The 10,042-nt window shown below is 45.4% G+C and overlaps 1 protein-coding gene across 1 annotated transcript in view; it reads right to left on the reverse strand.

The window, feature by feature from the left end:
* The window catches only part of LOC132381749 (zinc finger protein 850-like), a 41,664-nt gene extending 31,870 nt beyond the window's left edge, over positions 1–9,794 (reverse strand). Inside the window, exon 1 of the mRNA XM_059951320.1 lies at positions 9,299–9,794. The gene's annotated coding sequence lies outside the window, so the exon portion shown is untranslated. The remainder of the gene's footprint in view (positions 1–9,298) is intronic.
* Between the last annotated feature and the right edge of the window lie 248 nt (positions 9,795–10,042).

Genomic DNA, 10,042 nt, shown 5'->3' on the forward strand with positions numbered 1-10,042 from the left:
ATATTCGAATTGTTGGATTAAAAGAGAAGTCAGAATCGGCCGACACACTGGATTATTTTGCTAAAATGTTTCAATCTTTATTTCCGGAGGCTTGCCTACAACCCCCAGAGATCGAAATGGCTCATAAAGTCGGGTCCTTAAAAACCTTGGGTCAAGGTAAAAATTGGCATGCGGTTGCGTGTTTTCTTCGTTTCAGAGACAAAGACCGTATTATTAAGCTTGCTAGAAAGCAAAGGTTGTTTCAATTTCAAAGCTCTGAAATTTGCTTCTTTGAAGATTTTCCACGTGAATTTGTTCAGAAGCATTCAGGATTCACCGCTGTAATGCGTACAGCTTATGAAAAACAGCTGTACCCATCTCTTCAATACCCAGCTAAATTAAGGCTCTTCGTCAAAAATTCTGGGGTTCATATTTTTGATGACCCAGTGTTTTATTAATTCTCTCCCTGACAAGTCTGAAGCCTGAAGTTTGAATGATTTACAACTGTTTGATTGTCTCGCTATGTAAGGAGTGATGAAATCAGAAGATTTGATGGCTATAGAAAGTCTTTACCTTAAAATGCTCTTTTAGCTCTGAAAAAGACTGGTGTGGGTAGTTTTAACCTCAAATGTCACAGCAAGGGAATTGTTGAAAGACGGTGGATGTCTGAACTACCTAGAATTCTTTTCTGTTTGCAGCATTTAAATGAACAAATTGCTTTCTCGCTTCATATGCTTTTATTAAGAACTTTTAAGTAATTATCCGGGTTTCTTTACGCTTTAAATATAGATTTGATACTTTAAAGATGGTGATTGTTTCTCCTCTGAGCAAATATTTCAAGAATTTTTTCTGGGTGTGCTTTTCTTCCTTATCTGATGTTATGAAGTCTATTTTCAAAACTGAAGGTCATATCAAATTCTGTTCTCTTTAGCTAAGTTGAACTGTACACCGACTGTAATAAGTTCTATATCCAGAAGAGGGAGATAGATATTACTTTTTTCATTTTTATCTTTCATTCAGGCAGGTGGAGTTTATAATTGCTTTTTATGCATTCTTTGGGGCTTGTGTCGATTGATATTGACTTTTTCTGGGCTTTGTAGTTTCGGTGGGTTTTTTCCTTTTTTCTTTTCTTATTTTTTAATCCCCATTATGGAATTCCGGAGTGTACGCTAGTTATTATTAATGCTGTTTATCACCGCCATTTTCAACTACCTTACCCTGACATGCGCCTAACTACATTTTGTAGATATAAAGTCTCATGATGATATTTAAACAGTTAAATGTTTTAAGTTGAAATGTTCGTGGTTGGAATCATCCTATTAAGTGCAAGAAAACATTTAAAGCTATTAACCGATTCCAATCTGATAAAATCTTTGCACGAGAGACGCATATCAGGTTATGTGATAAAAATAATTTTTTTTAAATTTTGGAAGGGTCCTCAATTCCATGCAAATACTCAAAGTAAAATTAGAAGTGTTTCTATTTTTATTGATTCCAATATTCCTTTTAACCAGGATGATACTATTAATGGTAGATATTAATGGTAGATTTTTGATTCTTAAAGGAACATTTTACAACAGGAAACTGGTTTTGGTTAATATATATGGACCAAATGTTGATGATCCCTCATTTTTAAAGCTGTGTTGCTCTATTGCCTGATCTAAATGAATATATGTTATTAATGGGTGGTGATATCCATTAATGGATAAGCCAGCAACTCCCTAATCATTCTGCATCACTTATTAATTCTTTTTTAATGGATTATGGCTTAATTGAAGTTTGGAGGCATATGCATCCTAGTGATAAGAGATTATTCCTTCTTTTCACATGTTCATAATAAATATATGAGGATCGAAGAAATAGTTGTTATTTCTCTTGACACAGAAAAGGCATTTGACAGAGTTGAGTGGACATATCTGTCTAAGGTATTAGAAAAATTTGGCTTTGGTAATAATTTCAATAGGTGGATTCAAATAATCTATAAGAAACCCACTGCTACTGTTATTACAAATAATCTTAGGTCCTCTTTTTTTCACTTTCACGAGGTACTAGACAGGGTTGCCAATTAAGCCCTTTATTATTTAAACTTGTACTGGAGTCTTTGGCCATAACACTTCATGAAGCTAAAAATATTCATGTATCTCTATAAATGGGACTACACATAAGATTTCTCGTTATGCAGATGATCTTTTGCTTTATATTTCGAACCCTGAAGAATCTATTCCTAATTTTCTGGAAATACTAAATGATTTTGGAGAATTTTCAGGATATAAACTTAACTTAAATTGTTTCCATTAAATGCTCCTATTTTCAAATATAATGATATTCCATTTAGAATTGTTAATTCTTTTAAATATTTAGTGATGATAATTATGAAAAAATATAAAGATCTTTATAAAGTTAATACAGTTCCTTTAATGGACTTTATGAAACAATTATTTTCTAGATGGAACCCACTTACACTTTCTTTAATAGGTTGTATCCATGCTGTGAAAATGATGATTTTACCTAGATTTTTACATATTTTTCAAAATATACCTATCTTTCTAACTAAAATTTTTTTTGATCAAATTGACTGTATTATTTCATCCTTTATTTGGAACAATATAAGACCAAGAATTAATAAGTACCATTTACAAAAATCTAAAAAAGATGGTGGACTTGCACTTCCTAATTTAAGACTGTATTACTGGGCTGTTAATATTCGACAATTATGTTTTTGGCTATATTGCCTTGACAAGAGCCAAAAACCAGCTTGGATTGATCTGAAATTAAAAGCTATCAAACAATTTCATTTAACCTCATTATTAGGAGCTCCATTACCTTTACAACTCTCTAAAATTCCGAATTTAAATCTCTACCCTGTTATTAAACAGTTCTTACGGATTTGGTTTCAGTTTCGCAATTTTTGAAATCTTAAACGATATAAATTGTCTAGCTCTCCATATCGAAATTTTTTATTTAAATCTTCAATAAGTGATCCCATTTATCTATTATGGAGAAATAAAGGGATCAGTTCTTTTTGCAGATGTATTTTGTGATGGTCGATTGACGACTTTTGAAGTTAATTAGCAAATACTTTCTCATACACACTTTTTGCAATATTTTCAATTTAGACATTTTTTACAAAAATACTGATCTAAGTTTCCATATATGCAAGAATCTGATTTGTTGGATACTATTTGAAATATGAATCCTTTAGTAAGAGGTTCTATTGGCAGAATTTATAATTTATTTTTACTACAAAAAGATAACCTCTTACTAAAGATTAAACATGATTGTGAGAGAGAACTTAATATAACCTTTGTTAACGAAGATTGGTTGTGAATTCTGAAAATGGTCAATTCTTCTTTGATATGTGTCACTGTTTAATTCAATTTAAAATTGTTCACTGTTATTATTTAACAAAGGAGAGACTATCTAAAATACTTTCTAACATAGACTATCACTGTGATAGCTTTTAAAACTGAGGTAGCCACTTTGTTTAATACGTTCTGGTCATGTCCTTCATTAAAATCTTTTTGGAAATCTTTATTTTCTACAATTTCTATAGCTTTGAAATTTAATTTACAACCTAATACATTGACTGTTCTATTTGGAATAGTTCCGCATCATGTTCAAGGTATTGTATCTTCAGACCAATATGTAATTGCATTTGCTACATTGTTGGCAAGAAGGGCTATTTTATTAAAATGGAAAGATACTTCTGTCTCTACCTTAATTCAATGGTTTTCTTAAGTAATGTTATGTCTTAGTTTGGAAAAAATCAGAAGTAGAACTTTTGATCCTCGATTTGATTTTGAGAGAAGATGGGGCTCTTTTGCCAAATATTATCAGTTAATTTGAATTATTTTATATGCTTTCCTTCAAATTTTACTTTATATAAACATGAATTGGCGGTTGATGATTTGTTTAATATATATGGATGATGGTAAGTCGTATTACTCCGGGAGCTGATTCCTAATTTTTTTTTTCTATTTTTCTTTTTCTTTCCCTTTCTCTTGTAGTTAGTGGGGTTTCTTTTTTCAGGAAGTTGGGGTTCTCTTTTTTTCCTTTTCTTTATAGTTTTTTTTCATTATCATATATATTATCCATTTTTGATAAGTTTTTTCTTCAATTTTTTAAATTATATATTTATTAACTTATTAAAGTTTTGTATCATTTTATAGATGTAGAAGATTGTTTCAATAAAAAGATTCTAAAAATGAAATGAAAAATGAAAACACCAGGGGATAGTAGCCAACACGAGGAGATTTGCAGATGCTGGAAATTCAAACAACACACACAAAATGCTGGTGGAACACAGCAGGCCAGGCAGCATCTATAGGAGAAGCACTGTCGACGTTTCGGGCCAAGACCCTTCGTCAGGACCCAGTTGGGGATAGTAATGGTGGGGACGGGTCTATCACTGGATAACACCGGGGTAAGGTACCGGTGGGGACGGGTCTGTCACTGTACAACACCGGAATACGGTATCAGTGGGGACGGGTCTGTCACTGTATAACACCGGAATACGGTATCTGTGGGGTACGGGTCTGTTAGTGTATAACCCCGGGGTACGGTACCGGTGCGGACAGGTCACTGTATAACCCCGGGGTACGGTACCGGTGGGGACGGGTCTGACAGTGTATAACCCCTGGGTACGGTACCGGTGGGGACGGGTCTGTCTCTGTATAACCCCGGGGTACAGTATCGGTGGGGACAGGTCAGTCACTGTATAACCCCGGGGTATGGTACCGGTGGGGACAGGTCTGTCAGTGTATAACCCCGGGGTACGGTACCGGTGTGGACGGGTCTGTCTCTGTATAACCCCGGGGTACGGTACCGGTGGGGACGGGTCTGTCTCTGTATAACCCCGGGGTACGGTACCGGTGGGGACGGGTCAGTCACTGTATAACCCCGGGGTACGGTACCGGTGGGGACGGGTCTGTCTCTGTATAACCCCGGGGTACGGTACCGGTGGGGACGGGTCTGTCTCTGTATAACCCCGGGGTACGGTACCGGTGGGGACGGGTCTGTCTCTGTATAACCCCGGGGTACGGTACCGGCGGGGACGGGTCTGTCAGTGTATAACCCCGGGGTACGGTACCAGCGGGGACGGGTCTGTCAGTGAATAACCCCGGGGTACGGTACCGGTGGGGACGGGTCTGTCTCTGTATAACCCTGGGGTACGGTACCGGTGGGGACGGGTCTGTCACTGTATAACCCCGGGGTATAGTACCGCTGGGGACGGGTCTGTCAGTGTATAACTCCGGTTACGGTACCGGTAGGGACGGGTCTGTCAGTGTATAACCCCGGGGTACGGTACCGGTGGGGACGGGTCTGTCTCTGTATAACCCCGGGGTACGGTACCGGTGGGGACGGGTCTGTCTCTGTATAATCCCGGGGTACGGTACCGGTGGGGACGGGTCTGTCTCTGTATAACCCCGGGGTACAGTACCGGTGGGGACGGGTCTGTCTCTATATAACCCCGGGTTACGGTGCCGGTGGGGACAGGTCTGTCTCTGTATAACCCCGGGTTACGGTACCGGTGGGGACGGGTCTGTCAGTGTATAACCCCGGGGTACGGTACCGGTGGGGAAGGGTCTGTCAGTGAATAACCCCGGGGTACGGTACCGGTGGGGACGGGTCTGTCTCTGTATAACCCCGGGGTACGGTACTGGTGGGGATGGGTCTGTCAGTGTATAACCCCGGGGTACGGTACCGGTGGGGACGGGTCTGTCAGTGAATAACCCCGGGGTACGGTACCGGTGGGGACGGGTCTGTCACTGTATAACCCCGGGGTACGGTACCGGTTTGTCGGGTCTGTCTCTGTGTAACCTCGGGGTACGGTACCGGTGGGGACGGGTCTGTCTCTGAAAACTCCTGGGTACGGTACCGGTGGGGACGGGTCTGTCAGTGAATAACCCCGGGGTACGGTACCGGTGGGGACGGGTCTGTCTCTGTATAACCCTGGGGTACGGTACCGGTGGGGACGGGTCAGTCACTGTATAACCCCGGGGTACGGTACCGGTGGGGAAGGGTCTGTCAGTGAATAACCCCGGGGTACGGTACCGGTGGGGACGGGTCTGTCTCTGTATAACCCCGGGGTACGGTACTGGTGGGGATGGGTCTGTCAGTGTATAACCCCGGGGTACGGTACCGGTGGGGACGGGTCTGTCAGTGAATAACCCCGGGGTACGGTACCGGTGGGGACGGGTCTGTCACTGTATAACCCCGGGGTACGGTACCGGTTTGTCGGGTCTGTCTCTGTGTAACCTCGGGGTACGGTACCGGTGGGGACGGGTCTGTCTCTGAAAACTCCTGGGTACGGTACCGGTGGGGACGGGTCTGTCAGTGAATAACCCCGGGGTACGGTACCGGTGGGGACGGGTCTGTCTCTGTATAACCCTGGGGTACGGTACCGGTGGGGACGGGTCAGTCACTGTATAACCCCGGGGTACGGTACCGGTGGGGAAGGGTCTGTCAGTGAATAACCCCGGGGTACGGTACCGGTGGGGACGGGTCTGTCTCTGTATAACCCCGGGGTACGGTACTGGTGGGGATGGGTCTGTCAGTGTATAACCCCGGGGTACGGTACCGGTGGGGACGGGTCTGTCAGTGAATAACCCCGGGGTACGGTACCGGTGGGGACGGGTCTGTCACTGTATAACCCCGGGGTACGGTACCGGTTTGTCGGGTCTGTCTCTGTGTAACCTCGGGGTACGGTACCGGTGGGGACGGGTCTGTCTCTGAAAACTCCTGGGTACGGTACCGGTGGGGACGGGTCTGTCAGTGAACAACCCCAGGGTACGGTACCGGTGGGGACGGGTCAGTCACTGTATAACCCCGGGGTACGGTACCGGTGGGGACGGGTCTGTCTCTGTATAACCCCGGGGTACGGTACCGGTGGGGACGGGTCTGTCTCTGTATAACCCCTGGGTACGGTACCGGTGGGGATGGGTCTGTCTCTGTATAACCCCGGGGTACGGTACCGGTGGGGACGGGTCTGTCTCTGTATAACCCCGGGGTACGGTACCGGTGGGGATGGGTCTGTCTCTGTATAACCCTGGGGTACGGTACCGGTGGGGACGGGTCTGTCTCTGTATAACCCCGGGGTACGGTACCGGTGGGGACGGGTCTGTCAGTGTATAACCCCGGGGTACGGTACCGGTGGGGACGGGTCTGTCAGTGAACAACCCCAGGGTACGGTACCGGTGGGGACGGGTCTGTCTCTGTATAACCCCGGGGTACAGTATCGGTGGGGACAGGTCAGTCACTGTATAACCCCGGGGTACGGTACCGGTGGGGACGGGTCTGTCTCTGTATAACCCCGGGGGACGGTACCGCTGGGGACGGGTCTGTCAGTGTATAACCCCGGGGTACGGTACCGGTGGGGACGGGTCTGTCTCTGTATAACCCCGGGGTACGGTACCGGTGGGGACGGGTCTGTCAGTGTATAACCCCGGGGTACGGTACCGGTGGGGACAGGTCTGTCTCTGTATAACCCCGGGGTACAGTACCGGTGGGGACGGGTCTGTCTCTGTATAACCCCGGGGTACGGTACCGGTGGGGACGGGTCTGTCTCTGTATAACCTCGGGGTACGGTACCGGTGGGGACGGGTCTGTCAGTGAATAACCCCGGGGTACGGTACCGGTGGGGACGGGTCTGTCTCTGTATAATCTCGGGGTACGGTACCGGTAGGGATGGGTCATTCTTTGTATAACCCCGGGGTACGGTACCGGTGGGGACGGGTCTGTCTGTGTATAACCCCGGGGTACGGTATCAGTGGGGACGGGTCTGTCTGTGTATAACCCCGGGGTACGGTACCGGTAGGGATGGGTCTGTCACTGTATAACCCCGGGGTACGGTACCGGTGGGGACGGGTCTGTCTCTGTATAACCCCGGGGTACGGTATCAGTGGGGAAGGGTCTGTCTGTGTATAACCCCGGGGTACGGTACCGGTGGGGACGGGTCAGTCCCCGATAGCCATCCCTTTACCAGAAACCCCCACAAACCAGAAACCGTCTATCAGCCGCCGATCCAGCGACACGCATGCGCCATAGGAATAGCGCCAGGGCCGCTCATCAGCAGACATTTCCCCCGGTAAGGAGAGTTTCTACCCCGGAGTTCAGGGCGATGGCGGTGTGACGGGAACCCGCAGCAATTGCCTCCCAGGCGGGGCGCGGAGCCCCGGTCTCACCCGCTGGCCTGGATCCGCCGGTCCTCTGTCCGGTGAGCGCATGCGCAACGGGCTCTCCCCGCTACCATCGGCGCATGCGCACCTGATCAGCCGGCACCGAGCGCGTAGATTTCTGGGTAATGAAAGTGGAGCGTTAATAGACCGGATCTCAAATCCGTCAATGTTTACATGTGGAGACGTCGGCACTTCATTTAGCACAGCCAGGTCCAAAAAGACTATACTAAATTTGAACTGCTGTTCTGTGTTTCACAATAAATCCAACATACTCACAGGTGGAGAAAGGTCACAGAACTAGAAATGCGCATGCGCTACAGAAAGAGAGCCGGGCATTTACTCGTCAGATTTCAGAGGATAGTCGGGTATTGGGGGGAGAGAACAGTTTTGTGAGACACAGCCCGTTCGGAGCAGTGAAAATGTTCATAATGTCCCTCCTCGTTCCCGTTCTCCCACTGACAACTCTCTTCTCCTGTCTGTGTCATCGTTCATCAGCTCTTTACCTCTTCCACCTTGTACCTCTCATTTCAAACTTCATCCCCTCACCCACACTACGTTCCCCTTCACTTTAATTAAGATAATAAGGCATAGGAGCTGAATTTGACCACTTGGCACATCGAGTCTGCTCTGCTATTCGACCATGGCTGATTTATTTTCCCTCTCAACCCTATTCTTCTGTGGCCTTTGACATCCTTATTCATCAAAGACTTATCAACCTCCGTTTTAAATGCATGCAATGACTTGCCCTCCACAATATTGCAAGGGATGACGACAAAAGCACAGGGAACTGATAAGGAAGGAAAATTACTAACAGTGATGAGAGAGAGGTGACACAAGTGTTGTCATTTGCAGGAATTAATGTACAGACATATCTCAGATTTTTCAATTTAATAGCATTATAAAATCTCTTTCATAGTGTCTTTAAGTGGAACTCTACTAACCCTGTGTGTGTGAGTCTCCTCCAACATCAATATGTCTGAATGTGACCTCGCCGAACAGACCTCTCTATTCCTTTGCCACTCGGTGAATTTCTCGCATCCAGTAAACATAATCGTGTCTGTAAACCCTTCAAAGGGTTTTTTTCTGTGTGTGTGTGTTGTGTGTGTCAGGCTGCCCCTCTCTCTCTCTCTCTCTCTGTTTACCTGCTGCCATCAGATACAAGGTACAAGAGCCTCAGGAGTTGCACCGCCAGGTTCAGAAAAGTTCCCGCTCCTCAACCATCAGGCTCTTCAACGAAGGGGATAACTTCACTGTCTTGGCCATCCATGAAGATATTCCCACAACCAATTATCTCACTTTCAAGAACTCACCAGGCCAGGCAGCAACTATGGAAAAGAGTAAACAGTCAATGTTTCAGGCCGAGACATCAGGAAAAGGCTCCGAAGCATTCGGGCTCTCCCGACCAGACTATGTAAGTTTCTTCCCCCAAGCTATCAGACTCCTCAATACCCAGAGCCTGGACTGACACCTTACTGCCCTATTGCCCTGTTTATCATTTATTGTAATGCCTGCGCTGTTTTTGTGCACTTTATGCAGTCCTGTGTAGGTCTGTAGTCTAGTGTAGTTTTCTCTGTGTTGTTTTTCTTACGTAGTTCAGTCTAGTTTTTGTACTGTGTCATGTAACACCATGGTCCTGAAAAACATTGTCCCATTTTTACTGTGTACTGTACCAGCAGTTATGATCGAAATGACAATAAATGTGACTTGACTTGAAAAGTCCAGTTTACTCTTTTCCATAGATGATACCCCTGCTGAGTTCCTCTAACATTTTGTGTGTTACTTTGATTTCCAGGATCTCTAGACTTTCTTTAAGCCCTCGTTATCTATACAGGTGCCCCCCGCTTTACGAGTGTTCACGTTATGCTACTTCGCTTTTACAAAAGACG

This window comes from Hypanus sabinus, chromosome 26 (genome assembly GCF_030144855.1).
Source record: "Hypanus sabinus isolate sHypSab1 chromosome 26, sHypSab1.hap1, whole genome shotgun sequence".
Lineage (NCBI taxonomy): Eukaryota > Metazoa > Chordata > Chondrichthyes > Myliobatiformes > Dasyatidae > Hypanus > Hypanus sabinus.